Source organism: Schistocerca serialis, chromosome 1, assembly GCF_023864345.2.
Source record: "Schistocerca serialis cubense isolate TAMUIC-IGC-003099 chromosome 1, iqSchSeri2.2, whole genome shotgun sequence".
Classification (NCBI taxonomy): domain Eukaryota; kingdom Metazoa; phylum Arthropoda; class Insecta; order Orthoptera; family Acrididae; genus Schistocerca; species Schistocerca serialis.
The window spans coordinates 1,119,750,213-1,119,767,562 of NC_064638.1; the positions used below are offsets into that span (position 1 = coordinate 1,119,750,213).

Sequence of the window (17,350 nt, forward strand, 5' to 3'; positions counted from 1 at the left end):
TAACGTCCATGGTCTGTTGACAGTGTACAAATTTTAAGCCTCTCAGTCAGTTTAGTCAAAAGATACGGCAATTCGTGTCATATATCTTGATACCTGAAAACTGACTCATCAGAACTTACGGGTTAGTTTCTGTTGATCTGGAATCAGAAAATTCGGCAGTTAGCAAGGTTTCACAGTATACTTCAAGGCAAAAATATGAAAACTGTTAATTTGTAATCATAACACAATTTTTTTTCCTTTCTTACTTGTCTGTTTCTCTGTCCGTCTGTTACGATCTCTTCTCCTCTTGAACAGGTTGGCATGTCAAATTAAAATTTCCTTACTTAGTAAGGTCTTTGGTCGTGTAGATGAAAAAATTATAATTCATAATTTATTAAAAATTTAAACGATCTTTAATAAAATTATTCTAAAAATAATCAATAATTAACAATTCATACAGGGTGAACTTTAATAAAACGAACACTCTGCAGGGATGGCTTCCTGAATGGAAATGGAGGAAGAAATGTACTATGAATTCTTTCTTTCTTCCTTTCTTGGGACCATTGTCCCGCTCCAACGTGGGATCAGCTATTATTGGTACGGATTTGGCAGTGATAATTGCAGAGGGTGGCCAGATGCCCTTTCTCACACCACCCCAAACCCCCTGGGACGGAAGTAGTGTACCCCAGCTGTCTGTGTCGAGTGTAAGTCATGAAATAGTGCGAACGTTTTCAAATGTCTGTGAGTCGTGTAACTGAGGCGGAACGTGGGGAACAGCCCGGTATTCACCTATCGGGATGTGGAAAACCGCATCTAGGCTGGCCGGCACACCGGCCCTCGTCGTTAATCTGCCGGGGGGATTCGATTCGGGGCTGGCGTGCCTACCCGAGTCCAGGAAGCAGCGCATTAGCGCTCTCGGCTATCCTGGCGGCTGAAGAAAAGTACTACGAATATGTGTCCGGAAAGGGCGGTGTGCGCACAACGACAACAAATCGTCTCTCAGCACAGTATGAGGGCCGCATCGCGTCCACGTCACAACAGATCTTCAGAGTGGTCTCCATGAAATTGCAGGTGGTAGGGTAGAACCGGTTGTCATGCAGAATACACTTAATCGTACATTGGCTTACACCATGTTGGCGGGCCACTTTCCTGGAGCTTGTACTAGGATTCGTCTCAATATCTTATAAAAACACGTTTTTCCGAATCTGGTGTACCCACCGTCCGCCGCCTCCTTGCACGCTCGTCTATACGACAGGACCCATGTATCACATAAAACCCTAAAAAAGGCTTGAAATGTTGTGTGATGTGCTTTGGTGTCTGTGAAGGTACTTGTTTTGGTATAGTCGTGCTTCCTTTCGACCATTTCCATCTGCCTGGCCGTACACAAACACCATTTCGGCTTGTTTCCGACATGATTACTGGACCATTCTGCTGCTTGCAGTACGCTGCGTCAATCACACAACCCGTAATACACAAGGAACACATGGCACGTGGTCAAAGCAACAGTCATTCGTCAGTGCCATCTACTTCGGCAACGATGCATTTCCGGACACATGTTCATACGATGTTTTTCTTCCATTTCCAGTCACGAGTCCGTCTCTGCAGTCTGTCGGTTTTACTAACGATCACTCTGTATTTGCAATGTATACTGGATTTTTGTATGCAGTATGTAATTAGAAATAAATGACAATTGCATATCTCTTAACCAGCATGTATTTGATGAATTTCGTATTTAAATGACGTATGTGTTCGAACTCATCAGAAAAATTCGAAAAAAATTATGACCCAAACGAGACTCGAACCAGCGATTACAAGTCTCGAGCACTAGCGATTTTTTTCCATCTTTATGTATTTTAAGGTTCACGGAAATGGTCGTAGAGCCTGCACCATTCTTTAAAAATTTGCATCAGCTGAGATTCGAACCCTAGCTGCCCACATGGCAAGCGAACAGTTTATAGCAGAACGAACCTGTCTGTCGAAAAGTCTACCTCACTTTAAGATAAGGAAACTTCAAAGCCGGTGTTCTCGAGAACTTTTGATGGATATTTGAGTCCAGAACACAAACATAAATACAAAAAAAATGACGAAAATTCGATTTCCGTGTTGCCCATGTCAGTAAATAGTACAATAAAAGTAAGTTGGCATGCCTGATGCTGCAGTAAGCAATAAACCGTTTTCCTTTCATTATTTTGTGGGTTGTGTCAGGGAGAAAAAGTTTAGACAATGTTCGAAATTACATATAAAGTTCGTTGGACGTTATTAAGTGCTCTCTCAGATACTGGATGATCTACGAGTCATGATTTAGTTTACTTCAAGACAGACAACCAGTTTCTACAGGGTGTTTCAAAAATGACCGGTATATTTGAAACGGCAATGAAAACTAAACGAGCAGCGATAGAAATACACCGATTGTTGCAATATGCTTGGGACAATAGTACATTTTCAGGCAGACAAACTTTCGAAATTACAGTAGTTACAAATTTCAACAACAGATGGCGCTGCGGTCTGGGAAACTCTATAGTACGATATTTTCCACATATCCACCATGCGTAGCAATAATATGGCGTAGTCTCTGAATGAAATTACCCGAAGCCTTTGACAACGTGTCTGGCGGAATGGCTTCACATGCAGATGAGATGTACTGCTTCAGCTGTTCAATTGTTTCTGGATTATGGCGGTACACCTGGTCTTTCAAGTGTCCCCACAGAAAGAAGTCACAGGGGTTCATGTCTGGCGAATAGGGAGGCCAATCCACGCCGCCTCCTGTATGTTTCGGATAACCCAAAGCAATCACACGATCATCGAAATATTCATTCAGGAAATTAAAGACGTCGGCCGTGCGATGTGGCCGAGCATCATCTTGCATAAACCACGAGGTGTTCGCAGTGTCGTCTAAGGCAGTTTGTACCGCCACAAATTCACGAAGAATGTCCAGATAGCGTGATGCAGTAATCGTTTCGGATCTGAAAAATGGGCCAATGATTCCTTTGGAAGAAATGGCGGCCCAGACCAGTACTTTTTGAGGATGCAGGGACGATGGGACTGCAACATGGGGCTTTTCGGTTCCCCATATGCGCCAGTTCTGTTTATTGACGAAGCCGTCCAGGTAAAAATAAGCTTCGTCAGTAAACCAAATGCTGCCCACATGCATATCGCCGTCATCAATCCTGTGCACTATATCGTTAGCGAATGTCTCTCGTGCAGCAATGGTAGCGGCGCTGCGGGGTTGCCGCGTTTGAATTTTGTATGGATAGAGGTGTAAACTCTGGCGCATGAGACGATACATGGACGATGGCGTCATTTGGACCGCAGCTGCAACACGGCGAACGGAAACCCGAGGCCGCTGTTGGATCACCTGCTGCACTAGCTGCGCGTTGCCCTCTGTGGTTGCCGTACGCAGTCGCCCTACCTTTCCAGCACGTTCAACCGTCACGTTTTCAGTCCGTTGAAATTTTTCAAACAGATCCTTTATTGTATCGCTTTTCGGTCCTTTGGTTACATTAAACCTCTGTTGAAAACTTCGTCTTGTTGCAACAACACTGTGTTCTAGGCGGTGGAATTCCAACACCAGAAAAATCCTCTGTTCTAAGGAATAAACCATGTTGTCTACAGCACACTTGCACGTTGTGAACAGCACACGCTTACAGCAGAAAGACGACGTACAGAATGGCGCACCCACAGACTACGTTGTCTTCTATCTCTTTCACATCACTTGCAGCGCCATCTGTTGTTGAAAATTGTAACTACTGTAATTTCGAAAGTTTGTCTGCCTGAAAATGTACTGTTGTCCCAAGCATATTGCAACAAACGGTGTATTTCTATCGCTGCTCGTTTAGTTTTTATTGCCGTTTCAAATATACCGGTCATTTTTGAAACACCCTGTAAGTTCAATATTTGACTTTTATGTTAAATCTTTAATATGAGATTATATCCCTTAATGAAAAGACTACGATGGCATTTTTGTTTTGTTTTTAATTTGGTCAGTAACTGTATGAAATATAGAAAAACTAATATTTGATACCTCTAGAAGCGTTAGATGGCAACCTACAATTGGGGTTAAGCACTGTGCACTCCTTTATTTATAGAGACGCGATCTAGTATGTGGAGGTATAGCTATAGGGCGGAGAAATGACACATTAGTATATTCGTTCCTTAATTTTTAACTTCATGGATAGGGAAAACGAAGCTATTTGCAAGTGTCACCGAATGGTTTAAGAACAGAACAACGAGGTCAAAATCATACTGATTAAGATTACTTCAAAAGTAACACGTTACGAAAAGCTGTAAGTCTGCTTAGAACTGTAAACTCGTCAATGTTGCCCTTTGAAGCACTGAATAAATTATTTCTCTTAGCCTTCAGTACCTTTACGGCTATCCTTGCAGCTTATAACGCGTTTCGGAGTACCTCTATCACACCTGCGATACAAAAGCAAAAAAATTTACATCGAGATAAGTGGGACAGTTAACGGTAAAAGGAGATAGCACACTTAATAGACATGCTATTCACTTCAGTACAGGGTCAATAGAGGAAAGTCCACTGGACCTGACGGGATACCAATTCGATTCTACACAGAGTACGCGAAAGAACTTGCCCCCCTTCTAACAGCCGTGTACCGCAAGTCTCTAGAGGAACGGAGGGTTCCAAATGATTGGAAAAGAGCACAGATAGTCCCAGTCTTCAAGAAGGGTCGTCGAGCAGATGCGCAAAACTATAGACCTATATCTCTTACGTCGATCTCTTGTAGAATTTTAGAACATGTTTTTTGCTCGCGTATCATGTCATTTCTGGAAACCCAGAATCTACTATGTAGGAATCAACATGGATTCCGGAAACAGCGATCGTGTGAGACTCAACTCGCCTTATTTGTTCATGAGACCCAGAAAATATTAGATACAGGCTCCCAGGTAGATGCTATTTTTCTTGACTTCCGGAAGGCGTTCGATACAGTTCCGCACTGTCGCCTGATAAACAAAGTAAGAGCCTACGGAATATCAGACCAGCTGTGTGGCTGGATTGAAGAGTTTTTAGCAAACAGAACACAGCATGTTGTTATCAATGGAGAGACGTCTACAGACGTTAAAGTAACCTCTGGCGTGCCACAGGGGAGTGTTATGGGACCATTGCTTTTCACAATATATATAAATGACTTAGTAGATAGTGTCGGAAGTTCCATGCGGCTTTTCGCGGATGATGCTGTAGTATACAGAGAAGTTGCTGCATTAGAAAATTGTAGCGAAATACAGGAAGATCTGCAGCGGATAGGCACTTGGTGCAGGGAGTGGCAACTGACCCTTAACATAGACAAATGTAATGTATTGCGAATACATAGAAAGAAGGATCCTTTATTGTATGATTATATGATAGCGGAACAAACACTGGTAGCAGTTACTTCTGTAAAATATCTGGGAGTATGCGTACGGAACGATTTGAAGTGGAATGATCATATAAAACTAATTGTTGGTAAGGCGGGTACCAGGTTGAGATTCATTGGGAGAGTGCTTAGAAAATGTAGTCCATCAACAAAGGAGGTGGCTTACAAAACACTCGTTCGACCTATACTTGAGTATTGCTCATCAGTGTGGGATCCGTACCAGATCGGGTTGACGGAGGAGATAGAGAAGATCCAAAGAAGAGCGGCGCGTTTCGTCACTGGGTTATTTGGTAACCGTGATAGCGTTACGGAGATGTTTAATAAACTCAAGTGGCAGACTCTGCAAGAGAGGCGCTCTGCATCGCGGTGTAGCTTGCTCGCCAGGTTTCGAGAGGGTGCGTTTCTGGATGAGGTATCGAATATATTGCTTCCCCCTACTTATACTTCCCGAGGAGATCACGAATGTAAAATTAGAGAGATTAGAGCGCGCACGGAGGCTTTCAGACAGTCGTTCTTCCCGCGAACCATACGCGACTGGAACAGGAAAGGGAGGTAATGACAGTGGCACGTAAAGTGCCCTCCGCCACACACCGTTGGGTGGCTTGCGGAGTATCAATGTAGATGTAGATGTAGATGTATCATGCCCTATTGAACTGTCTACATTTAGGATAAGGTACAGATTTGCGTTGCTAGATGGAATTGGTCCAATAATCAAAATATTGTCACACATGTAATTTTCGTACTTAGGCAAAATAGTGGAGGTGATCTGGAAGGCATTTTAGGGTGGAAATATAATAAAGGTTGCTGGTGATGAAGGCAAGTAATGTGAACTGTGAAACTCAATTACATGGTCACTTTTTCGAAACCGCATACTTTTCTCCAGTGGCAAAGCAGATATATGAAATTTGGCTCAAAGATGCATATGAATTTCCTCTGTAACGGTGCAAAAGGATGGCGCTCTGCAACGGCGCCTTCGGGCTAGGCGACGCTTCAAATAGAAGAGTGTCGACACATGTGAAATAAAAAAAAAAATAAGACAAGCCTGTCGTTACCACACAAATTTCGCAAGCTGTCAACAGTCTGAAGTTTGTCGAAACGATTGCCTGTCACACAGGCGCTAAGAGTCAGTGAATGGCTGTTCTGTGCCGGGACGTTTTTAGAAGTTCCCAAGAAAGGTGCGTAGGAGGCACAGAAAGTGTTGCCGAACTGGGGCACTGAGAGAGATGCTTTGCTGTTTTGTTCAAGCATGTGCCAATATCTCACCCACTCATTATCCCGCCCCCCGCGGTGACTGTGAAACAGAAGAGCTGAAAAAGCATAAATATCCTTTGCTGCTTCGGATGACGTTCAGGTTTCATCGAGTGCTTTTGAACGGTTCCTAGTGGTTCCAGCCAGTACACCAGAACAAAAATTGGGGTCGCGTTGCAATCCAAAGGGGTGCGATCGCATTCAGTTGGGTTGCAGGCCTGCGATGTCCTTAGAGAAGGATTGATTCGTCGTGGGCGTGTCAGCAGTGTCAAAGACTGTCAAGAAAATCGTCATGCTGCTCATCACAGTGAAAACTGTCGTTTCCGACCGCGAAATGTGTGGGAATCGACTCCCCAAGCGAATCGGTGACATCATTGATGCACTTTATTCCACACCCATAGTACTTTTCTTGTCGATTCTGAGCGGAAATGTGTCTGAAACGTTTTCTTTGCCCATTCTTGAGAAAATCGAATGATTAAGACGCTAGGCGTCGTGGTTCCAACCGTTGTCGCAGGACCGAGAAAAAGAGGGATGAAATGAGGATCATTGGGGGTGTGACGACCTTCCCATCGTGTGACACATCAACGGCAGCGTTTATCTACATCTACATGATCGCTCTGCTGTTCACAATAAAGTGCCTTGCAGAGGGTTCAATGAACCATCTTCAAGCAGTCTCTCTACCGTTCCACTCTCGAACGGCGCGCGGGAAAAGCAAACACTTAAATTTTTCTAAGCGAGCCCTTATTTCTCTTATTTTATCGTGATGATCATTTCTCCCTATGGAGGTGGGTGCCAACAGAATGTTTTCGCAATCGGAGGAGAAAATTGGTGATTCAAATTACATGAGAAGATCCTGTCGCAACGAAAAACGCCTTTATATTAATGATTGCCACTCCAATTCACGTATCAAGTTTGTGGCACTATCCCCCCTATTCCGCGCTAATATAAAACGAGCTGCCCTTCTTTGTACTTTTTCGATTTAATCCGTCAGTCTCACCTGATGCGGAACCCACACCGCACATCAGTACTCCAGAATGGGGAGGACAAGCGTGGTGTAAACAGTCTCTTTAGTAGACCTGTTGCACCTTCTAATTTTTCTGGTAATGAATCGCAGTCTTTGGTTTGCTCTATCATATTATTTATGTGATCGTTCCAATTTAGGTTATTTGTAATTATAATCCCTAAGTACTTAGTTGAATTTACAGCCTTCAGATTTGTGTGACTTATCGCGTAATCGAAATTTAGCGCATTTCTTTTAGCACTCATTTGAATGACTTCACACTTTGCTTTGTTCAGGGTCAATTGCCACTTTTCGCACCATACAGATATCTAAATCATTTTGCGGTTGGTTTCGTCATCTGATGACTTTACAAGACGGTAAATGACAGCATCATCTGCAAACAAACTAAGAAGACTACTCAGATTGCCTCTTACGTCGTTAAAATAGATCAGGAACAATAGAGGGCCTACAACTCTTCCTTGGGGTACGCCGGATATTACTTCTGTTTTACTCGATGACTTTCCGCCTATTAGTACGAACTGTGACATTTATGACAGGAAATCACTAATCCAGTCGCACAACTGAGGTGATATTCCATAGGCATGCCGTTTGGTTAGAAGAGGGTTGTGAGGCACGGTGACGAAAACTTTCAGAGAATCTAAAAATGTGAAATCAATTTGACATCCGATAGCACTCATTACTTCATGAGTATAAAGAGCTAGTTGTGTTTCACAAGAAAGATATTTTCTGAATCGTTGTTATGTGTCAACAAATCGTTTTCTTCGAGGTAATTCATAATGATCAAACACAGTATCTGTTCCAGAATCCTTCTGCAAATCGACATTAGTGACATGGGGCTGTAATTCAGCGGATTACTCCTACTTCCCTTTTTGGGTACTGGTGTGAGTTGAGCAATTTTCCAGTCCTTAGGTACGGATCTTTCTGTGAGCGAGCGATTGTATATAGTTGCTAAATATGGAGCTATTGTATCAGCATACTCAGAAAGGAACCTGACTGGTATACAATCTGGACCGGAGGCCTTGCCTTTATTAAGTGATTTAAGCTCCTTTGCTACACCGGGGGTATCTACTTCAATGTTTCTCATCTTGGCAGTTGTCGTAGATCGGAATTCCGGAATATTTACTTCGTCTTCTTTGCTGAAGGAGTTTCGGAAAACCATGTTTAATAACCCCGCTTTAGTGACACTGTCATCAGTGACTTCACCGTTGGTATGGCGCAGTGGAGGTATTGATTGCGTCTTGCCACTGGTGTGCTTTATATATGACCAGAATCTGTTTCGGTTTTCTGCCAGATTCCGAGACAGAGTTTCGTTGTGGAAATTATTAAATCATCTCCCATTGAAGTACGCGCTATATTTTGATCTTCTGCAAAACTTTGCGAGTCTTGGGGATCTTGCGTTCTTTTAAAGTTGGCATGCTTTTTTCGCTGCTTCTGCAACAGCGATCTGACATGTTTTGTGTATCATGGAGCATCAGTACCATCACTTATTAATTTTTGTGATATATATCTGTCAATTGCCGTCGATACTATCTCATTGAAATGATTCCACATATTTCTACGCTTACATGATCAGATCGGAAGGAGTGAAGACTATTCCTTAAAAAAAAATTAAGAGCATTTCTATCAGCTTTTTTAAATAGATATAATTTGCGTTTCTTTTTGATGGTTGTAGGTGTTAATGTATTCAGCCTAGCAGCAACTGCCTTGTGGCCGTTAATCCCTGTATTCGTCACGATACTCCCTGTCTGTCCAGGATTATTTGTTGCTAAGAGGTCAAGTATGCTTTCGCAACCATTTACGCTTTGAGTGGTCTCATGGACTAATTGTTCAAAATAATTTTCTGAGAAAGAATTCAGTACAATTTCGGATAAGGTTTTATGCCTGTCGCCGGCTTTAAACGTATAATTTTTCCAGCATATCGAGAGTAGATTGAAGTCACCACCGACTACAATTGTATGAGTGGGGTACCTCTTTGAAATGCGCCTCAAGTTTTCTTTAAACTGTTCAGCAACTATATCTTCTGAGTCGGAGGGGGGGGGGGGGGGGGTCGGTGAAACGATCCAGTTAATAGTTTAGTTCAAATGGTTCAAATGGCTCTGAGCACTAAGGGACGTAACATCTGAAGTCATCAGTCCCCTAGAACTGAGAACTACTTAAACCTAACTAACCTAAGGACATCACACACATCCATGCCCTAGGCAGGATTCGAACCTGCGACCGTAGCAGTCGCGCGGTTCCGGACTGAGCGCCTAGGGCCACTAGTAGAATTTTAGAACATGTTTTTTGCTCGAGTATCATGTCGTTTTTGGAAACCCAGAATCTACTATGTAGGAATCAACATGGATTCCGGAAACAGCGATCGTGTGAGACCCAACTCGCTTTATTTGTTCATGAGACCCAGAAAATATTAGATACAGGCTCCCAGGTAGATGCTATTTTTCTTGACTTCCGGAAGGCGTTCGATACAGTTCCGCACTGTCGCCTGATAAACAAAGTACGGAATATCAAACCAGCTGTGTGGCTGGATTGAAGAGTTTTTAGCAAACAGAAGACAGCATGTTGTTATCAGTGGAGAGACGTCTGCAGACGTTAAAGTAACCTCTGGCGTGCCACAGGGGAGTGTTATGGGACCATTGCTTTTCACAATATGTATAAATGACCTAGTAGATAGTGTCGGAAGTTCCATGCGGCTTTTCGCGGATGATGCTGTAGTATACAGAGAAGTTGCAGCATTAGAAAATTGTAGCGAAATGCAGGAAGATCTGCAGCGGATAGGCACTTGGTGCAGGGAGTGGCAACTGACCCTTAACATAGACAAATGTAATGTATTGCGAATACATAGAAAGAAGGATCCTTTACTGTATGATTATATGATAGCGGAACAAACACTGGTAGCAGTTACTTCTGTAAAATATCTGGGAGTATGCGTGCGGAACGATTTGAAGTGGAATGATCATATAAAATTAATTGTTGGTAAGGCGGGTACCAGGTTGAGATTCATTGGGAGAGTGCTTAGAAAATGTAGTCCATCAACAAAGGAGGTGGCTTACAAAACACTCGTTCGACCTATACTTGAGTATTGCTCATCAGTGTGTGATCCGCCGTACCATATCGGTCTGACGGAGGAGATAGAGAAGATCCAAAGAAGAGCGGCGCGTTTCGTCACAGGGTTATTTGGTAACCGTGATAGCGTTACGGAGATGTTTAATAAACTCAAGTGGCAGACTCTGCAAGAGAGGCGCTCTGCATCGCGGTGTAGCTTGCTCGCCAGGTTTCGAGAGGGTGCGTTTCTGGATGAGGTATCGAATATATTGCTTCCCCCTACTTATACCTCCCGAGGAGATCACGAATGTAAAATTAGAGAGATTAGAGCGGGCACGGAGGCTTTCAGACAGTCGTTCTTCCCGCGAACCACACGCGACTGGAACAGGAAAGGGAGGTAATGACAGTGGCACGTAAAGTGCCCTCCGCCACACACCGTTGGGTGGCTTGCGGAGTATAAATGTAGATGTAGATGTAGATGTAGACCACCGCGGCCGGCAATAGTTTAGTCCGATTGTCAAGAATAACCTCTACCCATATTATTTCGCAGGAACTATATACTTCAATTCCACTACAAGGTAGGCTACTTCTGACAGCAATAAATACTCCAATATTTACTACTCCATCCTTTCTGAACACTGTTAGGCAGAATTGTTTTAAAATCTGGTGACAATGTGGCATCATTAACCCGTATTACGCCTCTGAGCTCTGGCCTTTTTTATCGCGTAAGTCTACGCCTTGCTGTTGGAAGTGTCGCTACAGTTTTGCACTATTATAGGGGAAAGGTGTAGGCATTTTTGAGCAGACCTGTTAACTTCTACGTCGCAACAGGAAATAGTTAGGGCTTTCGAAAAAAGTGACACCTTGAATTGTGTTGTGCAGTGTATTTAGTACTTCAAATTAAACGGTCGCATCCCTTTAACTCCTATTATGTGACCGGTTGTTAAGATTGTCCTTACTGATTCAGAACAAGAAACAAGAGATGTTAGACTCTTACAGCCGGGCACGAGCACTTCCCTGTTCCGTAACTGCTGCAGTTCGTGGACAGCCGTATCTCATCGCACACCCATCAGAACTCCTTATGAAGCAACAAGACATGCGGCTTCCATCAGCGGAAAGTGGTTGCCCGCTGCACGACTTTTCCTTTCTTTACGGCCGTACCCGCGGCGTCAGATACGGTGCAGAGTGGGTGTAATTCAGCGTGTTTAAGGCGGTCGTGATTTATCCGCGCCGGCGCGGGGGTCGTCACGTATGCGCACGGGCGAGCGAGCCAGCCCTGCGCAGCACGTCACGCAACGCCACGCACCGCTCGCGGCTTTATGGCACTGCCGGCTGCGGACGCAGTCTCGGCACGCGAGGTACCACTCACGGAAGTGCTGTAAAGGGGCGGCAGGCCGCCCGGATCTCTACATCACCGAATGCTTATCTACATCTTCGCGATGATTTCGCTAAGTGGGTATGAACTGCCGGAAACTATGCCTGAGAGGGTAAGGAGTTACAAGGCTCATATGGACATGTGACAGGAAACACGTTCCGAGTGAGCTACACCCACTTGAAGATGAAGACAGGAGATCTTTGGTAATGTACACTGACGCGAAAAAAATGGTAACACAAAAAATTACTAACGTAGAGTAATGAAATTTCGGGAATGTGTTAATCTAGATAACATATTTAAGTGATTAAAATTGCAAGATTTCAAGTTAATGTAACCGCGAGATCAGCCACTATCCACTACAAGTGTGAAATGCTGGTACATTAATGACCTGTATAACTGACAGGATGTTGAAATGTGTTTGCATTGTACAGGTGCCGGATGTCAGTTTGTGGGATAAGTTCCATGCCTGTGGCACTCGGTTGGCCAATACAGTTACGGTTAATGCTGATCGTGTATGACGCTGGAGTTATCGTTCGATTATGTCCCATCCGTACTCGGCTGGAAACAGATCTGATGATCGAGTAGACCAAGGCAAACGCTGACACTCTGTAGAGCAGGTTGGGTTACGATAGTGCTATGTGGGCCCAGCGTTATCCTGCAAAAACAACCTCTGGAATGCTGTTTGTGAATGGCAGCACAACAGGTCGATTCTCCAGATTGGCGTACAAATTTGCAGTCAGGGTGCGTGGGATAACCATGAGAGTGCGCCTTCTGTCGCACGCGAGACCATAACTGGAACTTCAGGTGTAGGTCCAGTGTGTCTTGCACACAGACAGGTTGAAACGTCCTGGCAGATTAAAACTGTGTGCGGGACCGAGACTCGAAGTCAGGACCTTTGCCTTTCTCGGGCAAGTGCTCTACCAACTGAGCTACCCAAGCACGATTCAAGCCCCTCCTCGCAGCTGGCGAACTTCTGTAAAGTTTGGAAGGTAGGAGACGAGGTATTGGTGGAAGTAAAGCTGTGAGAACGGGTCTTAAGTCGTGCTTGGGTAGCTCAGTTGGTACAGCACTTGCTTGCGAAAGGCAAATGTCCCGAGTTCGAGTCTCGGTCCGGCACACAATTTTAATCTCCCAGGAAGTTTCATGTCGGCGCGCACACCGCTGCAGAATGAAAACCTCATTCTGGCCACAGACAGGTTGACTGCAGACCATCAACTGGCCTGCTCCTAACCAACACATGGCCATCACTCGCACCGAGGGAGATCCAGCTGTCGTCAGAAAGCACAACGGACCTCCACCCTGCCCTCCAACGAGCTCTCGCTTGATACCACTGAAGTCGCAAATGGCGATGGTATGGGGTCACGGGAATGAGCGTAACTGGGCTTCTAGCTCGGAACTGTCGCTAAAGTAACCGATCTGTCACAGTTCGTTGCGTCACTGAGTTGCCAACTGCTGCTCAGATTGCTGCTGTAGATACAGAACGATGCGCCACAGCCGTACGCTTAACACGGTGGTCTACACTCTCAGTAGTGCCACGTGGCCGTCCGGAGCCCGGGCTTCTTGCGACCGAACAATCCCGTGACCACTCCTGCCAGCAATCATGTACAGTGGTTGAGAAGTCTTTCTGCAGTATCGGAGAAGGAACTTCCAGCTTCTCGTAGCCCTATTACACGACCTCGTTCAAACTCAGTGACGTGTGGATAATGGCGTCTTCGTCGCCTTTAAAGGGATTCTTGACTAACATCAATTCACCACGTCCTGTCTCAAAGGTAACTAACGCTCATGACCGGTACAGCGTGTATTTGAAGCAAACCTGATTTGCATCCTCTTAGTGACTCTAATAACGCCATTCATGCGACTGGCGCGAAATTTGAACAGACATCATCTTTCTGATGTAGAAACACTCCCACCAACTTTCGTTCAAGTCGCACAACTCCTTCTCGGTGTTAGGATTTTTTTTTTCTGCCTATGTTGTTCATATTATTTATGGATCATATGTTGAAAACAATAGACTGGCTGGGTGAGATTTAGATATGTGAACACAAAATAAGCAGTCTTGCATATGCGGATGACTTAGTTGTGATGGCAGATCCGATTGAAAGTTTGCAAAGCAATATTTCAGAGCTAGATCAGAAATGTAAGGACTATGGTATGAAGATTAGCATCTCCAAAACGAAAGTAATGTCAGCGGGAAAGAGATATAAGCGGATTGAGTGTCAAATAGGAGGAACAAAGTTAGAACAGGTGGGCGGTTTCAAGTACTTAGGATGCATATTCTCACAGGATGGCAACATAGTGAAAGAACTGGAAGCCAGGTGTTGCAAAGCTAATGCAGTGAGCGCTCAGCTACGATCTACTCTCTTCTGCAAGAAGGAAGTCAGTACCAAGACTAAGTTATCTGTGCACCGTTCAATCTTTCGACCAACTTTGTTGTATGGGAGCGAAAGCTGGGTGGATTCAGGTTACCTTATCAACAAGGTTGAGGTTACGGATATGAAAGTAGCTAGGATGATTGCAGGTACTAGTAGATGGGAACAATGGCAGGAGGGCGTCCACAATGAGGAAATCAAAGAAAAACTGGGAATGAACTCTATAGATGTAGCAGTCAGGGCGAACAGGCTTAGATGGTGGGGTCATGTTACACGCATGGGAGAAGCAAGGTTACCCAAGAGACTCATGGATTCAGCAGTAGAGGGTAAGAGGAGTCGGGCCAGACCGAGGAGAAGGTACCTGGATTCGGTTAAGAATGATTTTGAAGTAATAGGTTTAACATCAGAAGAGGCACCAATGTTAGCACTGAATAGGGGATCATGGAGGAACTGTACAAGGGGGGCTATGCTCCAGACTGAACGCTGAAAGGCATAATCAGTCTTAAATGATGATGATGATGGTGATGTAGTTTTCTAGGATTTAAACCACACTTCAGGGAAGTTGGGAATTTCTGTCTGTACTTGTGTTTTAGCTTTATAGTGAAGGTGGCAGTGAGCTGTAGCAACATCGTGTAGCGGCCACATTACCTTTCGTATCACCAGAGGCAAGATTTCAGTAAGAGAGGCAGGGTCACCCACAGGAACAGCAGATATTCCTCGCCCATGATACGTTGTTGAACGATGACTGGTCGCAGGAAGCAGTTGCAAATAACCTGCAGCCACACGTTGAGGCTGAACCAGTGCTGATTGTTCACTGGGATTATACCATGGGGACTCTCCCGAGCCCAGAGGTGGGTGTTGCGAAGGTTCACGATACCGCGCGGCATTGAGGCAGTCTTGTTTGTGAATAGGATGAATAACAGAAACCACATCACCATGGTGGCCTGTGTGTCGAACCAGCGACAAAACGGTCGCCGCGGATGCCAGACTTTGGGTAATACGGTCTGCACTCGTTGCAGGTGACATGGATAGTGGCAGTTGTCATGCAGAACGCTCCACGCGGTCGTCTGCTTACCCCACGCTGGCGGGCCTCCTGCCTGATTCTAGTACCGAGGTCGCTGTCAGAGACCTTTTATCTCCATGTTCAAGTGGGTGCATTTCCATTGGAACACATTTCTGCCAAAATCTCCAAAATACGATGCAGTTCGTTTCCACTTACCAAAATCAGCCCTTATACTCAACAGTAGCTTGTACTACTCCTTTTCTCAATTGCTGAGCTGGTGTATGAGCTTGTGCTGTCATCTCCTTCCGAGGAATACATATGGGAGGAATTGGTATGTTTTTTTGACCTTCTTTTGGAACGTATACTCTCGGAATTGCAACAGTAAATTTCTTTGTGGCGTACACCAATCGAAGCCGTGAAGGAATTAGCCGCTCTTCTTTGACTCTCACTGGTGATAAAGCTGTCAATACCCCCAAGGTTCTGGAATGAATTTTTCATTCTTCGGCGGAGAGTGAGATGTTCTGAAATTACCTGACCGATTAAAACTGTGTGTTGGATCGGGAATCCAGCCTGTGAACTTTACCTTTTCTAAGCAAATGTTGAGACAACACTCTGCTGCATCCATTATTCGAGGAATGCTGTATCGCAAGGCTGCAGGATAACTGACTTGAAGTTCGGAAAGTAGAAGATAAGGGCCGGAGACGTGCCCGGATAGCTCAGCCGGTAACAGCATACGCTCGCGACAGTTAAGGTTTCGGATTCGAGTCTTCATCTAGCACAGAGTTTTACTCTGTCAGAAAGTGTCAACCCGTAGATTGCTTTCAGCAGGCCTGTGTTCTACTACCTTCGGTTATATAGGAAGAACGACGCTTATCTTTTAGGATTTAAAAAACGCTCACTAGATGCCGCTGTTAACATGTGACGTTACTGTGGTTTTAAAATTTTTCATTTGTTGTTGTTAGAACAATGACTGTTCATCAGTTAGCCCCGTAGTTTATTAAAAATGACTGTTTAAGTAAGCAGTGTCGCGGAAACCGGAAATTTCAAGTGAATGTTTTCGTTCCATGAATTCTTACCGTTTCCGTAAACGTGTATTGTATGCTATGTTATGGTAACCGGGGGCCTAGAAACGACGGAGAGGCTCCGTTCCCGCCGTAGCCGCAGTGGTCCGCAACCCCACGACGAATACCGCAGTCCACTTCACCCCTCCGCCACCCCACACCGAACCCAGGACTATTGTGCGGTTCAGCCCCCGGTGGACCCCCCAGGGAACGTCTCACACCAGACGAGTGTATCCCCTATATTTGCGTGGTAGAGTAATGGCGATGTACGCGTACGTGGAGAACTTGTTTGCGCAGCAATCGCCGACATAGTGTAGCTGAGGCGGAATAAGGGGAACCAGCCCGCATTCGCCGAGGCAGATGGAAAACCGCCTAAAAACCATCCACAGACTGGCCGGCTCACCGGACCTCGACACAAGTACGCCGGGCGGATTCCTGCCGGTGACCAGGCGCTCCTTCCCAATCCGGAAAACCGTGCGTTAGATCGGTCGGCTAACCGGGCGGGTTTCGTAAACGTGTAACTCAACAACAATGATACAAATCATTTCGTTTCACTTTTGGTAATCGTTCACCCTCACGGAAGACAGTCTACAATTACTTCGTGGCCGTTCTTCCGTCACTGATACATAATACGAAGTTCAGCAAGTTCGGTTGTCGTTCCAAAAAGTGTCGATACTGCACGTGGCATGGTTGAACACCTTCAGAAAGTAACTTGCCTGGAAATAAAAACATCCATAGCCAAACTGAATACTGCAGTAGGTTCGGTTTTTCATGGACAAGCTCCGTTCCCGGTAGATTCCGGGCAATTTTATCTAAGCTCAAAAACTCAGTTGGTGTAAGGATATACTCAGAAAACTGGAACGAAGGAACAAAAAAGCCA

The 17,350-nt window shown here is 44.9% G+C and overlaps 1 protein-coding gene across 2 annotated transcripts in view; it reads left to right on the forward strand.

Moving 5' to 3' along the window:
- Window positions 1–17,350, forward strand: part of LOC126416730 (ras-related and estrogen-regulated growth inhibitor-like) — a 605,084-nt gene that overhangs the window by 568,301 nt on the left and 19,433 nt on the right. The window lies entirely within an intron of this gene.